General features: G+C 34.6%; 1 protein-coding gene across 2 annotated transcripts in view; it reads right to left on the bottom strand.

Moving 5' to 3' along the window:
* GRM5 (glutamate metabotropic receptor 5) overlaps positions 1 to 13,796 on the bottom strand; it is a 579,984-nt gene that overhangs the window by 423,511 nt on the left and 142,677 nt on the right. The gene's annotated exons all lie outside the window — the stretch shown is intronic.

The following is a 13,796-nucleotide window of genomic DNA, read 5'->3' on the forward strand; positions in this document are numbered from 1 at the left end:
AATAATAGTCATTTTGAGGACAAATAAGATTTTTCCTGCTATTTGTGATTTTCCTCTAAAGATTATGAGTATATACTTTATTTTTTTAAATTGTAGTAAAACACATATAATCAAAGTTTCCATGTTAACCATTTTAAGGGTAAAATTCAGTGGCATTACATACATTCATAGTGCTAAGTAACTATCAGCACTATTTCCAAAATCACTTCACCTCAGATGGAAACTCCATCCCCATTAAGAAATCACTCCCCAGTTTCCCCTTCCCCAGTCCCTGGTAGTCTTTACTTTCTATCTCTGTCAGCATATCTATTCCAGATATTTCATATAATTGAAATCATACAAAATTTTTTCGTATATCTAGTTTATTTCTTTTAGTCTAGTGTTTTCAGGGTTTATCCGTGTTGTGGCATATATCAGACTTCATTCCTTAAGGCTAAATATGCCATTGTATGAACATACAGGACAACATTTTGTTCATCTATTTATCTACGATGAACACTGAGTTTATTTGGCTATCATAAGCAATGATTTTATGAACATTGATATACAAGTATTTGTTTGAATTTCTGTTCTCAATACTTTGGGGTATATACCTAGAAATGGAATTTTTGTTTCATATGTAAATTCCACATGTAACTTTTTGTGGAACCACCAGATGGTTTCCACAGCAGTTACATCATTTTACATTGTGGTGGGTATAGTTTTGATTGGCTTTTTTTCTTTAGCTGAGACTGTGAAGAGGGAGTAAATTAGACAAAAACCTGAACAATTCTCAAACATATATGTTTAGACTATATCTGTCTAAAATTGTCAAATGGTTAGACAAAGAGAAATATCCTATATGGTTTGAATCAGCAGCAGTTTTAAGCAAGAACATGATAAACCATCAAAGACATGTAAAATATATTTCAAGCAAGAATCCAGTAGGTGAAATGTCTATTCACATAAATATATAGCCATATAAATGGGCTCAATACTTAAAAAACACAAAATGTAGAACATATTTTTGTTTGTTTGTTTCAGATAAAGTCCTAAAATATGCAATCCCAAATCCAAGAAATATTTTCAAATTGCTGGTTTCTCTCTTTTCAGTAGCTAGAGAATGGGAACAAAAACATAAATCTAAAGTTCTCCTGAATTTTAAGGTTTAAAATCTTTTATTGAAATACTCTAAAATAACAAGCAAACGCATCCAGTCATGTTTGGGAAAAAAATGTTGCTTTGTAAATAAGAATATATTTTTTCCTAGTCACTTCTTGATTTTTCCATGCAACTCACGTGTTCCCAAAAGAAAAAGATTAAATATTTACCATAGAGCATTTAAAAACAATTAAAAAGGGACTAGTCCCCACTGTATGTAAAGCTCTGCTTCAGGCATAAGGATAACTAGCTGGAGTCTCTGGGCAGTCATAAGAGAACAGATTCATTTTTAACAAGTCCTTCGCCTACACACAACTGTAATTGCATAGCTTGTGTGTTGTCTGTATCTTTATCATTTTCTATTTATTCATCTATCCTGTGTTTCCTGTTCATTTCCTGTGAAAAAATGAATAATTAAATAAGCTAAGTGAAATTAAAACAAACAAATGAGAAAGCATATAGATTTTTTGTACACAAAAGTGACACTTTCTCTCACTGTTGGAGTATTCTAAATTCTTTTCTATCCATATGATGGGTAGTGTATTTAATTCGTGTACCACCCAGGTAGCGTAGTGTATAGAAAACAGCATTGGGGTTCAGAGACTTTGTTTTAATCTTGACTCTACTTCTAATAAGCTGTTTGACTTTGAATAAGTCAGTAAACCTCTATCGGCTATGTTTCCTCATTTGTAAATTGAGGACGTTGAACTAGATCACTGGTTTACACTTTGTGTTGCCTCAGAAGCTAAAATTGGAGATGAGGGGGAATTAAATTAGTAGGGCTCTGTGCTCACTGTGCTTACTTTAAATACAGTGGTTTTACTTTCATTTGCCTTATGCATTTGGCATCTGTGCACAATTTTATTTGGGAAGAAGAAAAAGTCCCTCTATTGGAAATGGTGGTGGGGAACCTAGAAATATGAACTAGTCAGTAGCAATTCTTTGCCCCCCAAGTATGAGCTTATTTCTTAATCCACAACCAGTAAAAATAACAGCATCTAACCAGTTGGGGTGTTGATGAGAAGTCACAAATAAGTATTGTGCAATACTGTAAGTATCGGCAAAGTTCAGAGGAACATGTATCTGTATAACTTCCCAAAAGGACCAAATGAAGAGTATTAGAGCATTCAAAAGTTGAGATTGTGAAGAACGAGTCACAATGTTATTTTTCAATATGTATATCCCATCAAGATAGTACATTTTTTAAAATGTGCATACTTTGGTATAACTAAAATAATGATAACGCAACATTTTCCAATTTACTGCCATCAAACAAATTGATATTTGTTACCTTCTTAAAGGGGCTGACTTATACTAAGGAATTTTATTCTCTCATATTTCATGGAAATATTTAGAAAACAAGGCTCTCATCTGGTCTTGGCTTCCTAAAGTGCACAGGTAAAGGCTTGTATTGCCCTCTGTGCATTTGATTTCTTTCTCTGCATTGTCACACGTTTGCCATGGAGATCATTATATACTGTATATGTATGTGCATGCATGTGTGTGTGTTGGTGAGGGAGGGAGGACTCAGGTTAATCTGTCCGTAATGAAGAATAATGTTTCAGTTCATAATTTTTTTAAATGTCAGATTTCTATCAATCTTTATAGTTGAAAGCATCCATAATGGTCATTTTGTCCAACATCCTTGCAAACATTCAATCTTTCTATAGTATCTCCTAAAGATTTTCCAGTTATAGAAAGCATATTCCATTATGAAACAGCTGAACTTATTTTAAAGCAAACAAACAAAAGCACTTGATAAAATTTCCCTCCTTGGATGTGAGTTTTACTATCTTAAGACACAGACTAATCTTTACCTATTGACCTGTTGTCATCATGCCAGTCCCTTAAATGCCTGATGGAGGCTGACATATTCCCAGGTCTACATACATGGGCATGGAACATAGGATTGCGAATCTGAGTAGCAATATGCTTGATTCAATCCTCCCCTATTGCTATTTTAATATTCTTAACTTTTCAAACAAATGCCCCCCAATTTTTATTTTGCAGTGGGCCTTGCAAATTATGTAGCCAGTTATGCATAATCCTTAAACCATCTATTCTCAAGGTTAATATCCTCAGTTCCTACCGTATCTGTTCATGATCACTGGTATTAAATAGGTTTGTTTGTCAGGGACCATGTCAGAAGGTAATGCGCAGAACTGAGCCCAGTGCTCTAGGTGTGGTCTGATCAGTGAGAAAATCAGAGGCATAATTATATTCCATGGTGATATCTCCTGTGCCTCTCTATTCTCACCCCCTCAAGATCCAGTCTCTCAACACTTCTCTACCCTACTCTGAGCCCAGGAAGGCCAATTCATGAAGAAGGTAGCAGTTGAGATCCCTTCCTGCTTGGCGTCCTGCTGGGTTAATGGAAGGCAATAGGGGAGGGCAATGTAGAAGAGAGAATTCAGGATATTTCCTTCCCCTCCCTGTCTCAGAACTGCATCTGTGGTAGAAACTGCATCCCCCTCTGATGAGAATTCCTACTGGTTGGTCCCTCTTTTACAATTCCATATCTTTTTTTTTTATTTTTTGGTGGAATCGTGCTTTGTCACCCAGGCTGGAGTGCAGTGGCACAACCTCGGCTCACTCCAACCTCCGGCTCCCAGATTCTAGAAATCCTCCTGTCTCAGCCTCCCAAATAGCTGAGATTACTGGCATGTGCTACCACACCTGGCTAATTTTTGTGTTTCTAGTAGATATGGGGTGTCACCATGTTGGCCAGGTTGATCTCGAACTCCTGACTTCAAGTTTTGCACACATCTCGGCCTCCCAAAGTGCTAGGATTACAGGTGTGAGCCACTGCATGTGGCCTACAGTTCCATATCTCACTGGTCACACAATACTATTTTATCTCTCTGTTCCTTCAGTCCTAGTGGGTATTAATGGTTTCCTGCTGCTTCTGCTCCTTTAATCCTGATCACATACCATATACATTCCTTTCATAGAATCATCTTTATTTGAACCATATGCAGTAAATTCTGTGCCTTGCCAATGCTCTGATAAATCACTCAGCATGTTGGTGTCATATGTCTCTTAACGTCTCCAGTTAGCATACATTTTGGACATTTCTCTAGAAGGCTGAAGTTGACTTTCTCTGCTTCACAGAGTCACTGATCTAGGGTCTCCTTCCACATTTCCAATCACCTTCTGAAGACTGACGGAGGGTACTCAAATTTCTATCTTTGAGACATCATGCTTCCAGAATATCATTAATTCAAAAATATGAAGAAATAGATCCTATATATCAAGCATTCTCTCTCCCAAGAACTGGAGATATAGTAGTGACCAATTACATCAAATTCTCTATCCTAATGGAGTTTATATTCTTGTGAAAGATCAAAGATACAAACCAAAGGCCTCTAAGCAGCTAAATAACATGACTGGCCTAATTTAGAAGGTTCACTCTGGTTGCTATATTCAGAAGACACTGCCAGAATCCAGGAGAGGAAGCAAGAACAGTTGGAATAATACAGGTGAGGTGACATGGCAGCTTGGACTAAGGCAGTGGCAGCAGGTGGTAAGGTTATTCTGTGACTCAGCACATATCCTTGCTGCCCTGTTTCTCTGTTCCATTGAATCCGAAGGTAAGATCCATGTCTTATCCTGTACTTTACCAGATTACTACAAACAATGTGTGAATAACTGCATAGTGAATTAAAGATCAACAATATCCACTTTCGACTCAAGAAAAATAATTTTCCTTTTTCTTAGCAATCATATTCAGTATTTTTCTTCTTTTCTCAAACATAAAGAAAAATGTTGTCATATTCCTGGGGACTATGAAAAAAATTAAAAGTCAAATGAAAACTGTTCATTGAATTATTCATGGAAAATTATCTAAAATAAAATAAAAAGGTGATTATCATCTTCAATTTGCCTCAATATTCAGGTATGGGTAAGAAAATAGTGACAAAATTAAGGTTTCCTTAACAAGATTTTTAATGGTTTTGTTAGCAACTTTCACAAAAACAAAAAGGTCACATTTTCCAGAAGATAGAATAATCAATAATTATACTATTTTGAGCACTAGGTTTGACTACCTCTACCTACTCTTTGTAGAATAAAAAAAAATCTAATTTTTAATTATACTGAGAGCAAGAGAAAATTTAGTGAAGGAGGGGGAGAAAGAGGAGGAGGAGTAGAAAAGAAAACATTAATAAATATACTGTGAAGTAGTGCCCCAGAAACAAAACTGCCCTATAGAGCTTTCCTGAAGTAACAAGATTGGTGGTTTATAAAACAAAATGCAACCATCTTTTGTTGTTGAATTGTAAGACTTTTTTTTTTTTAATGTGCAGCATAAGTTTGATTCACAAACTGGTGATATCTTGGTCATATTAGAATAAATTTGTGGAGAGCTGAAATGTAAATAATTGAAAATAAGGGCTAGGGGATAAGTTCTTGCTCCCTTGCCCCATTATGGAGAGTATCTGTTTCTATTACAGCTGTTGTAGCTATCTGGGACTAAATTCAGTTTTCTTGCAAAGGTCATATATTCTCTCATTATCTAATCAAAGATATACTATTAATATATAATGCATTAATTAATTTAAAATTCCATTAATACTTATGTAACAGGCTTTTGGACCTGGATCTTGAACAGTTATTTGACAATCCATTTCTTCAGTTCTTAGGAAATAATCTGCAAATATGTATGGGCTGCAAACAGGTTTCTTTGGAGGATCTTCAAAGCACCACTATCAACATCTTCTAACTTCAGATCTGACAGTCAGGAAGAGGCTTAAAAATCAGAGGTTTTGTTGTGCAGATATTATGTTCCTTAAGAACAGTTTTTTAGTCTCATGGTTGTCTACAGAACTGAAGGCCAGCCAAATAGTCTTTTCTCTTCTGAAGAAAATGAAGTTTTAACTTAAGTAAACAAAACAAAAACTACCACAGAATAGTCAAACTATCCTGAAAGGTTATGGTCACAATAAATTTCTTAATAAGATAAGATAATAATAATATAAATTTGAGAATTAAGTAAATAATGGCAGTGTCATTTAGTCTTCTTAAAAATTCATTTGGTAGGAGGAGAAACAAGATGGCTGAAGAGAAGCATCCAGCAATTGTTTCCCTTGCAGGTACATCAAATTGAACAACTGTCTACACAAGAAAACATCTTCATAAGAACCAAAAATCAAGCTAGCAATTACAGTGCATGTGCATGTCTTTAACCTCATATCAAGGAAACAGGCATGAAAGAAGGTAGGAAAGACAGTCTTTATTTGCGTACATCATCCTTCCCCCATCCCCCAGTGCACCACAAGGTACTAGGACAGAGAATCTGTATGCTTGGGAGAGGGAGAGTGCATTGATTTTGAGACTTTGCATTGGAAGTCAGTGCTGACTTGTCACAGGGGAAAGTAATGCAAGGTGGAATTCAGCCAGCCTCCAAGGAGGAAGGATTTAAACCAGCCCTACCCACAGGGAAATAGCACATCTGAGGAGTGGGAACCTGAGCTATGACTAGCACCACCACCATGAGTTAAATTGCCCTGAGATCCTAAATAAATTAGAAAGGGTGACTAGACCACAAAGACTGTAATTCCTGGGCAGTCTTGATGCTTTGCTGGACTTGGAGCCAGTGGACTTGGGGTGCATGTGACTCAGTAAGAAACCAGCTGGAGCAGCAAAGGGAGTGTCATCCCTCCCCCAACTCTGGCAACACAGCTCACAATTCTGGGAGAGATTCCTCGAGCTTGATGAAAAGAGAGAGAAGAGTAAAGAGAATTTTGTCTTGCAACTTCGGTAACAGCTCAGGCATAGTACAATAAAGCATGAAGCTAATTCGTAAGGACCCCAATACTAGGACATAACTCCCAGATGACATTTCTAGACTCACCCTGGGACAGAAGGGAACCTGAAACCCTGAAATGAAAGACACAGGCCTGACAAGATTCACTACCTCTGACTAAAGAGCCCTTGAGCATTGAATATACAGCAGCCATAGCCAGATAGTAGTCACCACAGGCCTTGGGCAAGACCCAGTACTGTGCTAGCCTCAGCTGTGACCCAGAAGAGTCCCAGCAATGGTAGTCACAGGAGGGCTTGCAACACCCCTTCTCCAACTTCAGGCAGCTCAGTACGAACAGAAATAGAGACACTGTTTGCTTGGGAGAAAGTGAGTGAAGAGAACAAGACTTTACCTGGTAATACAGGGAATTCTCTTGTATCTTACTGAAGATCACCAAGGTGGTACCTGTATGAGTCAGCAAGACTTAAAGTGTTACTGGGCTTGGGGTGCCCCCTAATGCACACAGTGACCAAAGACTTAGATCACAACATTCAATTCCCTTTAAATACTTAGAAAGCCCTATCAAGAATTATGGGTATAAATAAGCCCAGACTGCAACGATTAGAATAAACTAGTTTTTCAATGTCCAGACATTGACAAACATCCAAAAGCATTAAGACCATCTAGGAAAACATGACTTTGCCAAACTAAATAGGCGCCAATGAGCAATCCTGGAGTGACAGAGCTATGGGACCTTTCAGATAACTCAAAATAGCTGTTTTGAAGAAACTCAATGAAATTCAAGATATCACAGAGAAGAAATTCAGAATTCCACCAGATAATATTAACAAAGAGATTAAAATAATCTTGAAAACTCAAGCAGAAATTCTGGAACAGAATAATTAACTGACAAACAGAAAAATGCATCAGAGTTTCTTAAAAGCAGAATGGATGAAGGAGAAGAAAGAATTTGTGCGCTTGAACAGGCGATTTGAAAACACACAGACAGAGGAGAGCAATAACAAAAAAAATGAAGCATGTCTATCCCTACAAGATTTATAAAATAGCACAAAAAGGGAAAATCTAAGAGTTATTGGCCTAAGGAAATAGAAAGAGAGATTAGGGTAGAAAGTGTATTGAAAAAAATAACAGAGAACTTTCCAAACCTACAGAAATATATCAATATGTAGGTACCACAAGGTTATAGAACACCAAGAAGATTTAACCCAAATAAGACTAACTCAGGAGATTTAATAAGCAAACTCACAAACATCAAAAATAAAGAAAGGATCATAAAGGCAGCAAGAAACAAAGAAACAAATAACATACAAAGGAGCACCAATACATCTGTCAGCAGACTTAAAGTCTTGACCTTACACGCCAGGAGAGAGTGGCATGGCATATCTAAAGTGCTGAAGGAAAAACAAAAACAAAAACAAAAACAAATCAAACAAATAAACAAAAAAAACCTTTGTCTAAGAATAGTATATCCAGTGAAAATATCCTGCAGGCATGAAGGAGAAATAAAAAATTCCCCAGGCAAACAAAACCTGAGGGATATCATCCATACCAGATCTGTCCAAAAGGAAGTTTTTTAATCTGAAAGAAAAGGACATTAAAGAGCAATAAGAAATCATTCAAAAGTACAAAGCTGACTGGAAATAAGTACACAGACAAATACAAAATATTATAACACTGTAATTGTGGTGTGTAAACTACTCATATCTTGAGTAGGAAGGCTAAAAGACAAATCTATCTGAAATAATAACTCCAACAACTTTTAAAGACATACATAGTATAAGAAGATATAAATAGAAACAACAAAGTTAAAGAACAAAAAGTATGAAGTTAAAGTATAGAGTTTTTATTAGTTTTTTCTTTGTTTTTGCAATCAGAGTTAAGTAGTCATAAGTTTAAAGTAATGAGTTATGTTATTTGTAAGCCTCATGGTAACCTCAAATCAAAAAATCTAAAAAATAGAAACACACACAAACACACACACACACACACACACAAAGAGATTAAATAAGAAATCATTCAAAAGTACAAAGCTGACTGGAAATAAGTACACAGACAAATACAAAATATTTTCACAATATTTCTCAAAGTGTTTTGAGAAATATTTCACAATATTTCTCAAAGTGTTTTGAGAAAAACACTTTCACAAAAAGTAAGACAGGAAGGACAGAAGGAAGAGAAGACCCCAAGACACCAGAGAACAAATAACAAAGTGGTAGTCGTAAGCCCTTATTTATCAATAATAATATTAAATATAATAGACTAAACACTCCAATAAAAAAGTAGAGTGGCTGAATGCATTAAAACTAAACCTAACAATATGCTGCCTTCAAGAAACACACCTCACCTATAAAGACATACACTGAAAAAAAAAAAAAAAACCAGATGGAAAAAGATATCCCATGCCAATGACATTCAACGTACAGCAGGAGTAACTATATTTATATCAGACAAAATAGATTTGAAGACAATAACTACAAAAAGAGGCAAAGAATGTCATTACATATTGATAAAGGGGTCAATTCAGCAAGTGGATATAACAATTTTAAATATATATGCGCCTAACACTAGAGAACACAGATATATAAAACACATGTTATAAGAGCTAAAGAGAGTGATAGATCCCAATACAATAATAGTTGGAGACTTTACCACCCCACTTGCAGGAGTGGAGAGATTATCCAGACAGGAAATCAATAAAGAAATATCAGACTTAATCTGCACTATAGACCAAATGGATCTAATAGATATTTACAGAATATTTTATTTATTAACTGAAGAATATACATTCTTTTCCTCAGCACATGCATAATGCTCAAGGATAGACTATATGTTAGGCCACAAAACAAGACTCACAAAATTAAAAGAAAATAAGATCATATCAAGTGTTTTCTCAGAGAACAATAGAATAACATTAGACAGCAATAACAAGAGGAAATTTGAAAACTATAAAAACACGTGGCAATTAAACAAAATGTTCCTGAATGACCAGTGGGCCCATGAAGAAATTAAAAAGAAAATTTTAAAAATTCATGAAACCAATGAAAATGAAAATGCAACATCCCAAAATCTATGGGATACAGAGAAAGCAATGTTAAAAGGAAAGTTTTTACCAATAAGTGCCTACATTAAAAAAGCATATAAATTTTAAATAAACAACCTAATGACACATCTTAAATAACTAGAAAAACAAGGGTAAGGCATACTCAAAATTAGTAGATAAAAAGAAATAATACAGATCAGTGCAGAAGTAAATTAAATTGAAACAGGGGAAAATACAAAAAATCAATGAAATGAAAAGGTGGTTTTCTGAAAGGATAAAACGAATCAACAAACCTTTAGCCAGACTATAAAGAAGAGAGAGAAGGTCAAACTTTTTAAATCAGATGAAAAGGGGGATATTACAACTGATACCACAGAAATCCAAAGGATCATTATAGACTCCTATGAAAAACTATATGCCAATAAATTGGAAAACCTAGAGGAAACAGGTAAATTCCTAGACACATACACCTTACCAGGATCAAATGATGAAGAAATCTAAAACCTGAATAGACTAATAACAAGAAAGAAGATTAAAGTCATAAGAAAAAGTCTCCCAGCCAAAAAAAAAAAAAAAAAAAAAAGACTCACAGCCCACTGGATTTATTGCTAAATTCAACCAAACACTTCAGAGGAACTAATACAAATACTACTCAAAGTGCTCCAATATATAGAGGAGGAGAGAATATTTCCAAACTCATTGGAAGTACTACTAATTCTTTGAGGCCAGTAATATCCTGATACTAAAACAGGACAAAGACACATAAAAAAAAATACAGGATAATATCTCTGATAAACATAGATGCAAAAATCCTCAACAAAATACTAGCAAACCGAATTCACCAATGCATTAAAAACATCATTCATTTCACTTTAAGTTCTGAGATACATGTGCAGAACGTGCCGGTTTGTTACATAGATATATGTGTGCCATGGTGGTTTGCTGCACCTATCAAGCCTTGTTTTCTGAGAGTCCAGTGACAATACCTGCCTCACCTCACATTACCCAATGGAAAATAGGAACAAATCTACTTTGACTGTCAAAGTGCTACATAAGTGTATGGCATTCTTATTTTTATTTTTTAAAAACATATATGTGCAGGTTATAATGGCTTTCAAAGCTGGCCTCCTTGTTAGTGAATAAGATATCAGCAAATTAATAGAATCTGTTGTACCCTCAGTCCTGAAAATATCTTAATATTCCACACTTTAAAAACCATTGTTTTTTTTAATAAAGTGAAATCTCATTGTGTTAAAAATAGTGTGATTAAAAACAATTTTGTTAAAAAAATCATTCACCATGACCAAGTGGAATTTATCCCAGGGATACAAGGATGGTTCACCATACACAAATCAATCAATATGATACACCATGTCAACAGAATGAAGGATAAAAATATGATCATCTTAATCAATGCTGAAAAGGCCTTTGATAAAATTCAGCATTCTTTTATGGTAAAAATCTTCAGAATACTGGGCTTAGAAGGAACATATCTCAACAACAACAACAACAAAGCCATTAATTACAAACCCAAAGCTGTCATTTATCCTATTAAATAGACAAAAACTGAAAGCCTTGGATCTAAGATTTGGAAGAAGATAAGGATGCCTATTGTCCCTACTGTTATTCAACATAATTCTGGAAGTCCTAGTGAGAGCCATCAGACAATAGAAAGAAGTAAATGTCATCTAAATTGTAAAGGAAAAAATCAAATTATCTGCATTTGTAGATGATAATTTATGTTTAGAAACTCCTAATGATGCCATCAAAAACCTTTTAGAATAAACTCAGTAAAGTTTCAGAATACCAAATAAAAATACAAAAAAAAATTATATTTCTATACGCCAACAGTGAAAAATATGAAAAAGAAATCAAGAAAGTAATCCCACTTACATTAGCTACAAATAAAATAAAATCTTAAGGAATAAACTTAACCAAAAAAGTGAAAGATCTCCACAATGAAAACTAAAAAACATTGATTCAAGATATTGAAGACGATACAAAAAAGGTGAAAATATTTTATGTTCATGGATTGGAAGAATTAACATTGTTAAAATGCCCATAACACCCAAAGCAATCTGAGATTCAATGAAATTTCTATCAAAATACCATTTACCTTCTTCACATAAATAGAAAAAAGTATCCTAAAATTTATGTGCAACCACAAAAGACTGGGAACACCCAAAGCTATCCTGAGCAAAAGGAACAAAACTGGAGGAATGGCATTACCTCCAGTTATACTACAGAGCACTAATAAACAAAATAGCATGGTGCTGGCACAAAAACAGACACATAGACCAATGTAACAAAATAGATAACCCAGAAATAAATCCACATATCAACAGAGAACTAATTTTTGACTAAAGATTCAAGAAAATACATTAGGGAAAGGACAGTCTCTACAATTAACGGTGTTTGGAAAAGTGGGTATCCATATGCAGAAGAATAAAACTATAGTTTTTCTTGCTGTATACAAAAATCAAATCAAAATGGATTAAAGACTACAATCTGAGACCGTAAACTACAAAATTACTAAAAGAAAACGTTTGAGAAAGGCTCTAAGGCATGAGTTTGGGCAAAGATTTATTGAGCAACTCCCCAAAACCACAAGCAACTAAAGCAAACATGGATAAAGGGGATCATATCAAGTTAAAAATCTCCTTCACAGCAAAGGAAATGATCAACAAAGTGAAGAAACAACCCATAGAATGGGAAAAATATTAGAAAACTCTACATCTGATAGGGATTAATAACCAGAATATATAAGAAGCTCAAGCAACTCAATAGCAAAAACTCTGATAATCCAATTTAAAAATGGGCAAAATGTCTGAATACACATTCCTCAAAAGAAGATGTACAAATGGCAAAGAGTAAATGAAAAGTTTCTCAATATCACTGATCATCAGAGAAATGCAAATCAAAATTACAATATAACTTCATCTCACTCCATTTAAAGTGACTTTTATCCAAAAGACAGGTAATAACAAATGTTGGCAAGGATATAAAAAACTGGGAATATAAATTACTACCGCCACTATGGAGAACAGTATGGAAGGTCCTCAGAAAAGTACAAGTAAAACCACCATATGATTCAGCAATTTTCTTGGTAAGTGTGTACCCAAAAGGAAGTAAAACAGTACATTGAAGAGATACCTAGACTCCCATGTTTATTGCAACATTATTGAAAATAACCAAGATTTGTAAGCAAACCTTAGTGTCCATCAATAGATGAATGTTCTCACTCATTTACAGGGGCAAAAAATTGAAATAATTTTGAACTCATGGAGTAGAGAGTAGAATGATGGTTACCGGAAGCTGGGAAGAGTAGTGGGGAGTCGAGGAAAAGTGGGGATGGTTAATAAGTACAAAAATATAGTTAGATAGAATGAATAAGATCTAGTATTTGATAACATAGCAGGGTTACTACAGTCAACAATTTATTGTACCTTTTAAAATAAAAAAAATTGTATAGTTGGAATTCCTATAACACCAAGAAAAGATAAATGCCTGAGGTGATGAATATCTCATTTACTCTGATGTGATTATTGTGCATTGTATCTCTATATCAGAATATCTCATGTACCTCATGAATATATATATTCACATGTGTATTCATATATATACTTACTATATACCCATAAAAAATTAAAAAATTTAAAGGGAAAAATAAATAAATACTAAAAATGAGCAAAAGGCCTGAATAAACATTTTTCTAAGGAAGACATAGAAATTGCCAACAGACACATGCCAAGATGTTTAATGTCACTAATCATCAGGGAAATGAAAATCAAAGCCACAGTGAGATATCACCTCACACCTTTTAGTATAGCTATTATCAAAACAAACAAACAA

Source organism: Macaca mulatta, chromosome 14 (genome assembly GCF_049350105.2).
Source record: "Macaca mulatta isolate MMU2019108-1 chromosome 14, T2T-MMU8v2.0, whole genome shotgun sequence".
NCBI classification, from domain to species: Eukaryota; Metazoa; Chordata; class Mammalia; order Primates; family Cercopithecidae; genus Macaca; species Macaca mulatta.